Source organism: Stenella coeruleoalba (assembly GCF_951394435.1).
Source record: "Stenella coeruleoalba genome assembly, chromosome: 6".
NCBI lineage: Eukaryota > Metazoa > Chordata > Mammalia > Artiodactyla > Delphinidae > Stenella > Stenella coeruleoalba.
In genome coordinates, this window is record NC_137151.1 from 120394197 (window position 1) to 120410624 (window position 16428).

General features: G+C 38.1%; 1 protein-coding gene across 1 annotated transcript in view; it reads left to right on the top strand.

Moving 5' to 3' along the window:
- DIS3L2 (DIS3 like 3'-5' exoribonuclease 2) overlaps positions 1-16428 on the top strand; it is a 374099-nt gene that overhangs the window by 190067 nt on the left and 167604 nt on the right. The gene's annotated exons all lie outside the window — the stretch shown is intronic.

Consider the following 16428-nt stretch of genomic DNA (forward strand, 5'->3'; position numbering starts at 1 on the left):
CCAATGGTTTTGATAGCTTCTTGACCCCCTCTGCTGGGCCACCCTGCCGTGGAGCCTACAGTGTTACCCTGGCTCTAGCTACGTAAGGACTTCTACATACCCGTTTAGGTTTGGTATTTGAACGATTATATTTGGAACACAAAAAAGTTCCATCAATCTTTAAACCTCATAATCCAATTATGTCAGTAAAATTCCATTTTTTTAGTCCAGTGGAATTGGGGTAATATTTTGCGAACTGAAGTTGAGAGAAATAGTGTTTATTTTGAAAAGAAAAATAGTTGGTTAGCAGTTTTCAAGAAGTAAGGCTAGTGTGAACTCCTAGGGGCAACAATCTGGCCCTTCTGATTGGGAGTACTATTTTTCTGGACCTTCGGCTCCATCTCTGGAGAATTGCTGCTTGCATGGCCTACCCTGCAGTTCTCCTTAGCAGGGCATCTGAGGTTTAAAAAAAAAAAAAAAAATGCAGCGCCGATACTGCAAGCCTTTGGGGGTCAGGAAGAGAATATATCCAAGGACACTGCTTAAAGGGGGTTGCACCAGAAGTCCAAGAAACCCCAAGGTTATTTCTGAGACTGGCTCCAATTATTTTCAATTTCATTCATATTGTTTTGTTTCCTTTGTTATTAAACTGGAAACAAAACTTAAAAGCTCAATTAAAGTGGAAAATGAAAACCTAAATTATTAGAGGGGGAAAATACCACCCTAAACTGATTTTTATATTTTAGTAGTATTGTGGAAGTTTGGATCGTGTCAGTTTTCAGTAAAACTATGAGCTTCCTTGAAGGGGAGGCGGTTCCTATAGTTTTTCACAGGAGAACTTGTAGATATCTATTTCTTTACTATTCCCTCAATAAAAAGGAAGCCCAGTGACCTCCACCGGACCATTACAAATGTGAAACTTGGCATATAAAATTGCTTGCTCTAAATTTTCCAATAGCTTTTTTTTTTTTTCCATTTAATGTCGTTCTGCCAACTAGTGATTTTATTATTATAAACAGGACACTGTATTCACTTTTAAGAAGAAATATGAAGCTGGAGGTAAAATTACAAACTGCAGCTTCTCGGCTGCCAAAACAGAAAACAATGAGCTAAAAATACCGAGCACAGAAAGGGTGCTGTGGCGAGAAATATTGAAGTATCTTCAAGATTGAACTGTTCTAGATAGACAGAAATTTCCTCTCACTCCAGGTAAAACCAACCTTGAAATAGCAACTTGAAAGGAGAGACATATAATACTAAGCTCTTTCAGGTCAACGCTTTTGTGGGAAAGCTTTCAAACATAACTAACATTAAATGACCAATCTTGCTGTTTATGAGGAAGTCCAATCTGATTAAATTGCCATTTAGAAAAGGTTCCTCTGGTTAGGGAGTGTGGCAGCGTAGAAAGAGCACTAGAAGTTAGGGACTGGCTGGGTGACCTTGGACAGGTCAGTTAAATTTGGGGAGACAGAGAGAGAGCAGTTTCATCTTTTATAAAATGGATTATTTGACCAAGTTAGGATTTTCCACAAGGTGTTGGTAGGTCACAAGCTCTTTGGGATTTTAATAGGTGCCGTGGAGAAAAAAGATTCTGTGGCCACCCATTTTTGGAAAACAGTGGGTTAATAGATTTCTTACATTTTTTTGTGGATCATCTCACGGAACTAGCGTTCCTTAGAATACACTATGAAATTGCTAAACTAAATATTTCAAAATGTATTAGCTCTAATGGTGTATAACTGTGTTTGAGATGTCCTTTTCTGAATTATTCAGAGCAAACTTCTTGGATTTGAAAGAAAATGGTATTCCATTGGTAACTATCTTCCACATTTATCTGACAAATATAGACGGTGCCTCACTGTGGGCAACAGAAGAAATTCAAGGACAGCGCTTTCAATCTCAGCTCTTCCATTGTCCAGGGAACCCCTTCTTTCCTTGCCTGGTGAGAAGCAAGATTGAATTGTTCTGCATTGGGCTTCCCTGGTGGCGCAGTGGTTGAGAGTCCGCCTGCCGATGCAGGGGACACGGGTTCATGCCCTGGTCTGGGATGATCCCACATGCCGCAGAGCGGGTGGGCCCGTGAGCCGTGGCTGCTGAGCCTGCGCGTCCGGAGCCTGTGCTCCGCAACGGGAGAGGCCACAACAGTGAGAGGCCCACGTACCGCAAAAAAAAAAAAAAAAAAAAAAAAAAAATTGTTCTGCATTAAATGGGGGAAGTTGTCATTGTCATTTGAAACTACTGGCAACGTTATTCCCTTCATGTAAATCCCAACTCACTGTTTATGAAAATACAAGAAACTCATAGGTAATAACAAAGATTAATGAGTCCAAAAGTAGACCATTTGTGGATATTCTTAATTGTAAGTACTTGAGTAGTTTGTCAACATAAAATTTATATTGATAAATAGCAGTAAATCTTAGAGAACACAGATGGTCAAAGATCAGTAGATTTTATCTGAACAGGTGGAAAAATGCCTATTGACAGAGGAGACAGTATTTGAACTTGTACTCAGAAATAATTTTATAGCGTTGTGGAACTATGAATGCACAGGAAAGATGATTAATTTCTACAATTCTAAATATATAAAATCTGTTTGGAAATTATACTGTAATGATAAGAAAAAAATTTTTTGTGTGGGTGGCCTAGGATTTGGAGTAAACTAGTGAGATTTAGGGATAGTTAAATGTCAGAGTGGCAAAGTCTCTTCACTTTTTTATATTGAGATATTCAAATGCAATAAAATTTACCTCTTTTACTGTACAATTCAGCAGTTTCTTGGGCAGTCTAAAAATTATGCAACCATCACCTCTATTCCAGGACATTCTCACCGCCCCCCAGAAGAAATCCTATACTTACTGGCAGGCACTTCCCCTTCCCTCTCCTCCCTAGCTCCTAGCAACAACTAATCTACATTCTGTCTCTATGAATTTTCCTATTCTGGACATTTCATATAAATGGATTCCTATAATAAGTGGCTTTTTGTATCTGGCTTCTTTTACTTGGCATAATGTTTTCAAGGTCCACCCATGCTGTAGCACAGGAGTCCCCAATCCCTGGGCTGCGGACTAGTAGCGGTCTGTGGCCTATTAGGCACTGGGCCGCACAGCAGGAGGTGAGCGGCAGGTGAGTGAGCAAAACTTCATCTGCCGCTCCCCATCGCTTTCATTACCTCCTGAGCCACACCCCCGCCCCCCACCCCCGTCTGTGGAAAAATTGTTTTCCACGAAACCGGTCCCTGGTGCCAAAAAGCTTGGGGACCGCTTCTGTAGCATGTATCAGGACTTCAGTCCTTTTTACGGCTGAACAGTATTCCATTGTATGGATATACCACATTTTATTTACCCATTTGTTGATGGACATTTGGGGTGTTTCTACTTTTTAACTGTTATAAATAATGCTGCTGTGAATATTTGTATACAGGTTTTTGTGTGGACATATGTTTTCAGTTCTCTTGAGTATATACCTAGGAAGGGAATTGCTGGTTGATGAAGTCAGTCTGTATTTAAACTTTTGAGTAACTGTCAAACGTTTTTCCAAAGTGACTGCACAATTTTACATTCCTACCAGCAGTGTATGACGTTCCATGGTCTCACCAGCAGTTGTTATCTGTATTTGTAATTATAGCCATCCTTATGGGTGTGAAGTAGTATCTCATTGTCAGTTTGTTAAAAAATCTTTTTCAGCTTTATTAAGGTATAGTTGACAAAAATTGTATATATTTAAGGTGTACAATGTGATGGTTTCATATAAATATACATTGTGAAATGATGACCACAATTAGGTTAATTAGCATTCATTACTTCATGTATTCCTTTTTTTTTTCCTTTCATCTCCCCATCCCCCTCATTGTGGTTTCAATTTGCATTTTCCTAGTGACTAATGATTCTAATGTGTTTTCGTGGGCTTATATGACCATCTGTGTATCTTCTTTGGAGAAATGTCTATTCAAATCCTTTGCGCATTTAAAAACTGGATTGTCTTTGTATTATTGACTTGATAGTTTATATATTCTAGATACCAGTTTCTTATCACATATTTGATTTGTAAGTATTTTCTCCTATTTGTAGGTTGTCTTTTCACTTTCTTGATGCTGTTCTTTGAAACACAGAGGTTTCTAAATTTGATGAAGTCTAATTTATCTATTTTTCTTTGGTTGCTGGTGCTGTTGGTGTCATACCTAAGAAACCATTGGCTAATCCAAAATCACAAAGATTTGCACTTGTTTTCTTCCAAGAGTTTTACAGTTTTAGCTCTTTCATTTATGTTTATGATCCATTTTTAGTTAATTTTTGTATATGGTGTGGTATAGGTGTCAAACTTCATTATTTTGCATGTGGATATGCAGTTGTCTCATCACCTTCATTAATGTTGAAAAGATGGTTCTCTCCCTATTGAATTGTCGTGGCATACTTTTTGAAAATCAGTTGACCATAGATGTATATGTTTATTTCTGGACACTGAATTCTGATCCATTGATCTATATGTCTATCTTTATGCCAGTACCACACTGTCTAGATTTCTGTAACTTTGTGGTAAATTTTGAAATTAGAAAGAGTGAGTCTTCCAACTTTGCTATTTTTTCTCCCAAAGTTTTTTGGCTATTCTGGGTCCCTTGCATTTCCATATTATTATGAGGATCAGCTTATCAATTTCTGCCACCCCAGAAGAAAAAGGAGCCTCAAATAGGGATTGTGTTTAACCTTTAGATCAATTTGGGGTGTATTGTCATTAAATCTTCCAAACCATAAACATGGGATAGTTTTTCCTTTATTAAATCTTTAATTTCTTTCAATGATGTTTTACATACTGAAAAGTATTCAAAAGTATATAAGGCTTACACTTCTTTTGTTAAATTTATTCCTGTGTTTTTTTCTTTTTGATGTTATCACAAATGAAATTTTCTTAATTTTATTTTCAGATTCTTAATTGCTAATGTATAGAAATAAAATGATATTTCTATAAAAATCATGTAACCTGCAACCTTACAGAACTCATTTTTTAGCTCTAATAGTTTTTTGTAGATACCTTAGGATTTTTCATATTTAGAAGATCATGTCATCTGCAAATAGGTACAGTTTTACACCTTCCTTTCCAATCTGGATGACTTTTATTTCTTTTTCTTACTCAGTTGCTCTGGCTAGAATTTCCAGTACAATCTTGAATAAAAGTGGCAGCAGTGGACTTCCTTGACTTGTTCTTGATCTTAGGGGGAAACCATTCAGTCTTCACCACATTAATTATAATGTGAGCTTGGGGGGTTTTGGTGAAGGCAGTTCCTTCTGTTCCTAGTTTATTGAGTGCTTTTCTCATGAATGCTGTTGGATTTTGTTGAGTGATTTTACTGTGTCTGTGATTTTTGTCCTTTATTAATATATTTAATTGACTTTTACATGTTGAACCTACCTTGCATTCTTTTTTTTTTAACATCTTTATTGGAGTATAATTGCTTTACAATGGTGTGTTAGTTTCTGCTGTATAACAAGGTGAATCGGCTATACATAAACATATATTCCCATATCTCCTCCCTCTTGCATCTCCCTCCCAACCCTCCCTATCCCACCCTTCTAGGTGGTCACAGAGCACCGAGCTGATCTCCCTGTGCTATGCAGCTGCTTCCCACTAGCTATCTATTTTACATTTGGTAGTGTATATATGTCCATGCCACTCTCACTTTGTCACAGCTTACCCTTCCCCCTCCCCATATCCTCAAGTCCATTCTCTACATCTGCGTCTTTATTCCTGTCCTGCCCCTAGGTTCTTCAGAACCTTTTTTTTTTTTTTTTTTTTTTAGATTCCATATATATGTGTTAGCATACAGTATTTGTTTTTCTCTCTCTGACTTACCTCACTCTGTATGACAGTCTCTGGGTCCATCCACCTCACTACAAATAACTCAATTTCATTTCTTTTTATGGCTGAGTAATATTCCGCTGTATATATGTGCCACATCTTCTTTATCCATTCATCTGTCGGTGGACACTTAGGTTGCTTCCATGTCCTGGCTATTGTAAATAGAGCTGCAACGAACATTGTGGTACATGACTCTTTTTGAATTATGGTTTTCTCAGGGTATATGCCCAGTAGTGAGATTGCTACCTACTAGTAGTGGGTCATACGGTAGTTCTATTTTTAGTTTTTTAAGGAACCTCCATACTGTTCTCCATAGTGGCTGTATCAATTTACATTCCCACCAACAGTGCACAACCTTGCATTCTTGATTATGATGTGGGATCCTGGGCTTCCCTGGTGGCGCAGTGGTTGAGAGTCTGCCTGCCAATGCAGGGGACATGGGTTCGTGCCCCAGTCTGGGAAGATCCCACATGCCGTGGAGCAGCTGGGCCCTTGAGCCATGGCCACTGAGCCTGCGCGTCCGGAGCCTGTGCTCCACAACGGGAGAGGCCACAACAGTGAGAGGCCTGCGTACTGCAAAAAAACAAACAAACAAAAAGATGTGGGATCCTTTTTATGTTGCTAGATTTTGCTTGCTAGTGTTCTTTTGAGGATTTTTGCATCTGTATTTCTAAGGGATCATGGTTTGTAGTTTCCTTTTGATATCTTTGTCTGGTTTTTGTTTGAGGATGATACTGGTCCCATAGAATGAGTTTTAGAAGAGTTTGTGAAGAATTGGTGTTAATTCCTCTTTAAATGTTGGGTAGAATTTACCAGTGAAGCCATCTTGCTCTGTGCTTTTCTTTATGGGAAGTTTTTGGTTTTTTGGCTTTTGTTTTTCTGTTTTTTAAAAATTAATTCAATCTCTTTACTTGTTATAGGTCTATTGAACTTTTCTACTTCTTCTTAAATCAGTCCCAGTAGTTTGTATCTTCCTATAAATTTGTCCTTTTTATCTTGGTTCTCTAGTTTTTTGGCATTCAACTGTTCATAGTATTCACTTATAATTCATTTTATTTCAGTAAGGTTAGTAGTACTGTATTCTCTTTCTTTTGTGAGTTTAGTAATTTGAATTTTCTCCCTTTTTTTCTTGGTCCACCTACCTAAAAGTTTGTCAACTTTGCTGATCTTTTCATATAATCAACTTTTGGGTTTGTTTATTTTCTCTTTGTTTATCTCTTCTCTGATTTATTTCTGCTCTAGGCTTTTTTCTTTCCTTTCTTGCTTGCTTGAGTTTAGTTTGCTCTTCTTTTGCTAATTTTTTAAGGTGGAAGTTTATGTTAACTGAATTCAGCTCTTTTAACTTTTTTGTATAGGTATTTACAAGTATAAATTTACCTCTAAGCATTGCTTTGGTTGCATCTCATACATTTTGGTAAGTTGTGTTTTCTTCATGTATCTAAAAATATTTATTTATTTCTCTTGTGATTTCTTCTTTGACCCGTTGGTTGTTTAGGACTGTGATATTTAATTTCCATAAATTTGTGAATTTTCCAAGTTTCTTTTTGTTATTCATTTTGAATTTAATTCCATTTTGGTTGGAGAATATACTTTGTGTGATTTCAGCCTTTTGAAATTTATGGAAACTTGTTTTATGGCCTGGAGAATGTTCCATGTACACTTGAAAAGAATATGCATTCAGCTGTTGTTAGATGGGCTGTTGTAAAGATATCTTTTAAATTTAGAAGGTTGATAGTATCGTTCAAGTCTTCTGTTTCCCTTTGATCTTCCAGATAATTGTTTTCTCTGTTATTGAAAGTTGGGCATTGAAGTCTCCAACTATTACAGTTGAATCGTTTATTTCTCCCTTCAGTTTGGCCAGTTTTTGCTTCATATATTTGTTGTTAGGTGCATATATGTTTATAATTGTTAGATCTTCCAGATGGATTGATCCTATTTATAAAGTGTCCTTTTTGTCTTGAAGTCTATTTTGCTATTAGTTTAGCTACTCCCACTCTTCTTTTTATTACTGTTTGCATGATATATCTATATCATAAAGCTATACCTATATCTCTTGCATTTTAAATAATGTGGAAACTCTGAAAATCAGATCACCTTCCCTACCTCCCTAAGATTTGTTATTGTCACTGTTTTCCCTTTGTGACATCACTGAACTAATTCTATTGCCTCTATATTCTTTGTTGTGTGAAGTCATGGAAGTTTCTGCTCTGCTAGCTTAGTGGTCAGTTAATGAGTGAACAGAGATTTTCTCATATGCTTGGAACCACTAGTCTCCCAGCCTTTACTGAGAGCCTCTGTGCATGTATTGGGGCATACCTTCAATGCTCAGACACACACTTTACAGCTCTACTTCCTGGAAGTCTTCACTTCCTGCTGTGCAGAGCCTCAGGGTCAGCCAGAGGTGAGAACTTAAGGCCTTACCTGGTCTCTCCTGGGCATGTGCACAGCCTTATGCATGTGTGTGGCTGTCTCGACCCCCAGGAATGTGTCAGGCCTTTGCAAAGACCTCTGTGGACACCTTATCCCCCAGCTTTAACTTTCAACGTTTTTGATTAGCTTCTAATTTTCCATCTGTTACCACTGCCTCAGAAACCTGTGATATTAAATAATTGCTGCTGATTGTTTTTGACAAACATCCCTGGGGATATAAGGCTTTTTGCACAAGAGCAAGGTGTGAGTCAGATCAAAGTAATGTGAATGGGGCTTTTCAGGGAGCTGCCAGACAGCTCCCATAAAGACAGGAATGAAGATTTTGGTGAGCTTCTAGATCTGTTCTGCCCCGCCAGTGGCTGCTGGGCTGCCAGTTTTCACCATAATTAGAAAGCTGTTGGCTTTCAAGGCTACTTCAGAGCTGGGACATGGGAATAAAGCAAGTAAAAACCTTACAAAGCTCACTGTTCTAATTGAAATTCATCTATTTCTCTTGAATAAATGTACATCAGATTTTTACAAGCCTTTGGTTAATTTCAGAATTATGAAAAGGTTGATTTTAACAATTTTACCAATGTTATTAATGCTTGTATGGAGTGGTGGCTTTTCAGAGGTCCATACTCTGCCAGTCCCCGATGTCACTCTAAAGTCTCTTCATTTTTTAATGCCAGGGTTGGAGCTAAAAGAAGACAACTTCCAGCAAAAAGTTTTAGGAAAGAAACAAGCCCCTGCTGAACATAACAGAGAGAGGAGAAAGAAAGATAGAATTTGAAAATAAGAGCCATGAGAAGTAAATAATTGTATGGGCAAATCATTCTTAAGATTTAGAAATGTTGGGTAGCTTGACACTCACATCAGTGCAGTGAAATTATCAACTTTATTGATAATAGGAAAGGAGGGGAATAAATTTCTTAGCTTTCTATGCAGTATCTTGTTCTACACTTAACCCTTCATCTTTCCCCAAACGATTTTACTCTATGATAGTTCTGTTTCTTGCCCTTTACTGCATTTCATCCATTTTTCTGCATTTCATCCATTTTTCAAGGGCCCATCTTAACTACTGTGAAGCTTTTGCCATCTCACTGTGGAAAAATTAGTCATGCCCCACTCTTCTTTCCCTTGACCGTTTGTTCATACCTATATTATAGCACTTGCCATACTATATTTCTAACTTACCTGTATGTGACTCTCTCTTCCTGATGAATAGCAGAGTCCTCAAGAACAAGAGCTAGGTCTTACTTGCCTTTCTGTTTCTAGAAGCTAACTCAGTATGTGGTATATAATAAATCATATATGTAAATGAATATGTATAGGATAAAAGAAGGGAGAAAAAGACAAAGAAGGTTTTATTTAGAAGTTTGCAGAATATGTGTTAATTTATTCAGTATAATGTGTTTTTAAGCAAGGGTAGGATTCATTCCTGTTTCTTTTTGATATTCCTGGGAAAAAGAATATAGATAAAACACAGTCCAGCGCCTTCAAAGAAGTTGCTGTTTAAGATGTTTTCCTACCTAATTTTCACACTAAATGAAATGTTAAAATTACTATAATAAAATGAGGCACAACTTCTGTTTCTGACAAAGATGGCATATACCCATCCTTCCTGGCCCCTCCTCTTATAACTAAAAACATGGACATAGCACAACAAACAAGCATAGGAAGATTCTGAAAGGGGGGGAAAAGAAGGTGGGTTGCCTAGGGGTCTCAGGACTTGAGGAATAGCATGCCAGTGATGCCCTGGTTTTCTTATTGTCTCCTACATATCCTAGATAGGGTACTGTAGAAATTACCAACCTGGAATGGCCAAAAAGCACAGGAAAAATAACCCCCAACAGAAACCTTTCTGCTCTAGCCAAAAGAACAAGAAAAGCATGTCTATCAACAGAAAACCTTTTTAGCAATGCTCACCGTACTCCAGCCAAACACCAATGGAAAAGACACACACACACACACACCCCCCCATAGTTTCTGTTGGGCTGAGCAACACATTAATATTCTACATCCCTTCGCCCCATCCTATCTCATAAAATCACTCAGCAATGCTCCAATTCCCCCACTTGGTAATGTCTGTGGAGCCATGCAGTGACTTAATCTTCCATTGTGTCTGCCACATGCAGGTGACACTCTGATTCCTACTTTGGGAGGTGTCTGCAGACCTGAGCAGGGAGCTAATCTTCCATCCCCTGCACAGGAGAAGCAGTTGGTGGTGCCCTAATTACCCTGCCAGAGTAGTGTCAGTGGAACTAAGTAAGGAACTGTCCCTCCTTCCCCTTCTCAGTGGAAGCAGGCATGCTCCAGTTTCCCTACTGTGATAGCGTCACTGGGGCCAAGCAGGGAGCTGACCCTCTTTCCCATCCAGTGGAAGCAGGTTGTGTTTCCTCTGCATGGGTAGTATTGGAAGAATTGAGAGTAGAGGGCTTCCCTGGTGGCGCAGTGGTTGAGAGTCCGCCTGCCGATGCAGGGGACATGGGTTTGTGCCCCAGTCCGGGAAGATCCCACATGCCGCGGAGCGGCTAGGCCCGTGAGCCATGGCCACTGACCCTGCATGTCTGGAGCCTGTGCTCCACAACGGGAGAGGCCACAACAGTGAGAGGCCTGCGTACCGCAAAAAAAAAAAAAAAAAAAAAAAAAAGAATTGAGAGTAGAGCTGATCTATCCCTTGTCCAGCAAAAGTAGGTATTTCCAGTTGTCCCTTGAGAGTAGTACCAGCAGGTTCCAGTGGTGAGATGAGCCTCCATTCCTGCCTGGCAGCAAAGAGACTTGATGAGTCAGGACTGATCACCACAACATCCCCCCCGGTGTCAGTGGAACCCAGTGCCAGCTGAGCCTTTGCCTTCTACCAGCATAAACAAAGTGGTAGGAGAGGGATAGTTGGCACTCACCTACGTTCCTCTCCTAGTGTCAGCAGGGATTTGAACTTCTGCTCCCAAGCTGTAGTGACAAAGCAGTATATATCGGACTTTAGCTTTCCCTCTTCCTGGTGGCAGTGGGGCCTAATGGGGAGCTAAGCTTATACCCATACTTGGAGGCAGTGAGACAGTGTGAACTGGTGCCCATCTTTCATGCGAAGATGTCAGCAGGGCTGAAAGGAGAGCTGAATGGCTACCTACCATCTGCAGTGAGGCATTTTGAGTCAGTGCTTCACTTTTGCTGGGCAGATAGCAACAGGGCCCTGCGGGAAGCTGAACATGCACACCTGGCCCTAGTATGACACCTCTGTAGGGGACTGCTCACTAAAAAAGATTAAATAGGACCCAGAGTCCCATAATGTAATATCCAGAATGTCTAGGATACAGCTGAAAATCACTCATCAGAACAAGAACCGGGAAAATCACAATATGAATAAGAAAAGATAGTTGATATCAAAACCAAAAGATGAATCAGATGCTGTGATTATTTGACAAGGATTTTAAAGCAGTCTTTATGAAATTGCTTTAACAAATAATTATAAATTCTCTTAAAACATGAAAAAATAGAAAATCTCAGCAAAGAAATAGAAATTCTAAAAAGAGAACCAAATGGAAAATATTGAAGTGAAAAATACCCTCATCAAAAGAGAAAACTATCCAGAGCTCAATAGTAGATCAGAGATGACAGGATAGAATTAGTGAACGTGAAGACAGGCTAACAGAATTACCTAGCCTGAGCAACAAGGACTTATGGGATAATAATAAAAGAGCTAACATTTGTATCACTGGATTCCCAAAATGAGAGAGTGAATGAGACTGGAAAAGTAGTCAAAGAAGTGATGGTTGATAACTTGCCAAGTTTGGCCAAAGACAAGCCCACAGATTCAATAAGCTGAGCCTACCCCTGTAAAGAAAAGCACACTCCTCCTGTGTGTCCTCTGCTCTAACACTTGACTACAGTGCTACTTCGCTTCTGATACCAGATGTGTGTGTTTTCCACACATCAAGCAAGTTTGCAACACCCGCTTGGTATCCTGTAGTTTAACTCAGTTCTGATACTATCAACTAGATTACTGGTTTATTATGAAAGGATGTAGCTCAGGAACATCCAAATGGAAAAGATGCACAGAGAAGGTATGTGGGAAGGGAGTGCGGAGCTTCCATGCCCTCTTTGGGCATGCCATCTTCCCAGCACCTCCACATGTACACCAACCCAGAAGCTCTCTGAACCTCATCCTGTTGGGTTTTTCTGGCAGCTTCATTCCGTAGGCATGATTGACTAAATCATTGACTATTGGTAGTTGAACTCAATCTTCAGCCACTCTCTCCCCTCCTCTGAGGTTGGGGAGTGGGGCTAAAAGTTCCCACTCTCTAACCACATGGTTGGTTCCTCTGACAACCAGCACCCCCCCACCCCCATCCTTAAATGGTTTCCAAAAGTCACCTCGTTAACATAAACTCAGGTGTGATTGAAAGGGATTTGTTATGAATATCAAAAGACACCTTTATTGTTATCATTTAGGAAAGTCCAAGAGTTTTAGGATCTCTGTGCTGGAAGCAAGGGTGAAGACCAAATATATACTTCTTATTATCAGTCACAATATCACAACCCCAAACAGCATAAACCCAAAGAAATTGATGCTGACACATATCATTTTAAACTTCTGAAAACTAAATTCAAAGAAAGAGACTGTGAAGTAGAGAGAGGCTGCATTACTTTTAGGGGAGCACCAATTCAAATGGTATTAGTTTCTCATTTGAAACCATGGAGGCCAGAATGAAGTGGCACAACATTTTTCAAGTACTGAAAGAAAACAATTGTCAACCATGAATTCTGTTTCTGGCAAAAAATATCCTTCAGAAATGAAGAGGAAATAAAAAAATTCTCAGACAAAAAAAAGCTAGGAGAATCTATTGCCAGCCAAATTATTCTGAAAGGATAACTAAAGTTCTCTTTAAAAAAAAGGAAATGATAACATAAGGCTTGGAATTTCAGAATGGAAAGAAGAACATCAGAATGAGTAAAAATAGGAGCAAATATAAACTATCCCCCTCATGAGTTTCTTAAATTGTAAATTATAATACCAACTAATGTAGTGATCAATGTCATGTGGAAAACATACTTAAGATAATTATACTTAGAATGGGGAGAGGATAAAGGAGCCTAAGTGGAATTAAGGTTTCTACACCTCACTCAAGGTAGTAAAATGTTGATATGGGTAGACTGTGTAACTTATGTATATTGTTGTACCTAGACTAACCCCTAAGAAGACTATACAAAGTGATATATTTTAAAAACTTTATAAATAAATCAAGGTGGAATGCAAAATATAAATGTGTATTTAAACTATAAGAAAAAGAAAAACAGTAATGAGAAAGAGAGGAAACAAACAGAAAACAAAATATAAAATGGCAACTTAACCCATAAAATATCAATAATTACCCTTAAATGTAAATGTCCTAAATATACCAATTAAAAGGCAGAGATTGGTGGGATGGATTTTTTTTAAATGATGTAACAATTAGATGTCTACAACAAACTCATTTCAAAGACTGTAACATAGGTAGGTTTAAAGCAAAAGGATGAAAAAAAGATATGCCGTGCAAATACTAATTTAGAAAAACAAGAGTGTCTATATTATTATCAGATAAAGTAGACTTCAGGACAAAGAAAATTACTAGGGACAAAAAGGGTCATTACATAATATTAAAAGGATCATTCCGCCTAGAAGACATAATGATCTCAAATGTAAATGCACCCAACGACAGAGTCTCAAATTACATGAAGCAAAAACTGTGATAGGGCTGAAAGGAGAAATAGATCCACAGTTATATTTGGGTACTTAAATACCTCTCTCAGAAAATCAGAATTGATACAGAAGATCTGAAGAACACAATCAACCAGTAGACCCTAATTGAGATATACATATAGAACACCCCACCCAACAATAGCAGAATACATTTTTTTATTGGCATGATGGGGTATTCACCAGGATGAACCATATCTTGAGTCATAAAAAACACCTCAACAAGTGTAAAAGAAATGACATCATGCAGAGTATGTTTTTTAGCCACATAGAAATAAATTAGAAATCCATAGTAGAACAGCAACAGGAAAATCTCTAGGCCCTTGGAAAATAAACAACACACTTCTAAATAGTCCCTTGGTCAAAGAGAAAGTCTCAAAGGAAATTAAAATAAATACTTAGAACTAAATGAAAATGAAAACATAGCAAAATATGTGAGATGTAGCTAAAGCAGTGTTGAGAGGGAAATTTATAGCTCTAAATGTGTAAATTAAAATTAAAGAGGAAAGGTCTCAAATCAGTTATCTAAGTACTTACCTCAAAAATCTATAAAAAGAGAAAAAACCCAATGTAAGTAGAAAGAAATAATAAAGAATAGAAATCAATACAATTAAAAATAGGAAAAAATAAAGAAAAACACAAAAACTTGTTCTTTGAAAAAAATCAATAAAATTGATAAACCTTTAGCAAGACTGACAGATAAACAGAAAAGGCACAAATCACATTAAGAATGAAACGGGACATCACTACAGATACTGCAGCTTAAAAGGATTATAAGGGAATACTACAAGAAGTTTATAAATCAAGAAGCTTATCAAGAAGTTCATAAATTCAGCAACTTAGTAGAAATAGGCCAATTCCTCAAAGACTACAAACTATCAAAATTCAACCCAATTGAAATAGACCATCTGACTAGTCCTATAACCATTAAAAATAGTGAATTCAGAATGTGGAAGCTCCCTAAAAGGAAATCTCCAGGCCCAGGTGGTTTCACTGGAGAATTCTAGAAAATATTTAAAGAAGAATCTATACCAGTTTTACACAATCTTTTCCAGAAAATAGAAGTGGAGGGAACACTTCCTGACTTATTTTATGAAGCCAGTATTATCCTGATACCAAAGCCAGACAAAGAGTATATAAAAAAAGAAAACTATAGGCCAGTATCCCTCATGAACTCAGATGCAAACATACTCAACAAAATATTAGCAGATTGAATCTAGCAGTCTGTTTAAAAAAATTGTAAACCATGACCTAGTATTATTTATTCCAAGTGTGCAAGGCTGGCTCAACATTCAGAAATCAATGCACCATATACAAAAATTAATGTAAAATGAATCAAACACATAAATGTAAGAGCTAAAACTAACTGTCCTAGGAGAACACATAGGAGTAAATCTTCGTGACCTTGGATTAGGCAAAGGATGAGTGATCACAGAAAAAAACATTAATTTAACTTCATCAAAATTAAAAACTTGTGCTTCAAAGAACACCATCAGGGGCTTCCCTGTTGGTCAAGTGGTAAAGAATCTGCCTTCCAATGCAGGGGATGCGGGTTCCAGCCCTGGTCGGGGAACTAAGATCCCACATGCTGCGGGGCAACTAATCCCGCGTGCCACAGCTACTGAGCTCGCGCACCTCTACGAGAGAGCCTGTGTGCCGCAAACTACGGAACCCATGCGCCCTGGAGCCCTCGCGCCGCAACAAAGACCCAACACAGCCAAAAAAATAAAGAAAAAGAACAAAAACAAAAATACAAACTGATTTTCAAAGAACACCGTCAAAAATTGAAAAAAAGAAAAACCCCACAGAATGGGAAAAATATTTGCAAATTGTATCTAATAAGGGACTTGTATCCAGAATATATAAAGAACTCTCACAACTTAATTTTTAAATGAGCAAAGAATTTAAGTTATACGAGTAGCCATTAAGCACATGAAAAAATGCTCAATATCATAGGTCATTATGAAAATGCAAACTGTAATGAGATAACACTGTACACCCACTAGGATAGCTATAATCAAAAATACAGATAACAGGTGTTAATGAGGATGCAGAGAAATTGAAAACCCTCATATACTGCAGGTGTGAGTGTAAAATGGTGCAGCCACTTTGGAAAACTGGCAATTCCTCAAACTTGAATGTGAATGTTCATAATGGCATTTACATAATAGCCCCCAAAATGGAAACAACCTAAACGTCCATCTACTGTGAATGTGTGGTGTATTCATTCATTGGAATATTCTTTGGCCGTGAAAAGGAATGAAGTACAGGTACATGCTACGACATGGATGAGCCTTGAAAACATAATGCCAAATGAAAGAAACCAGGCATAAAAGGCCACGTAGTGTATGATAGATAAGAAAGTCAATTAGTGGTTGCTAGGGGCTACAGGGAAGGGGAAATAGGGAGGGACTGCTAATGGGTATGGAGTTTCTGTTTTGGGTGATGAAAAT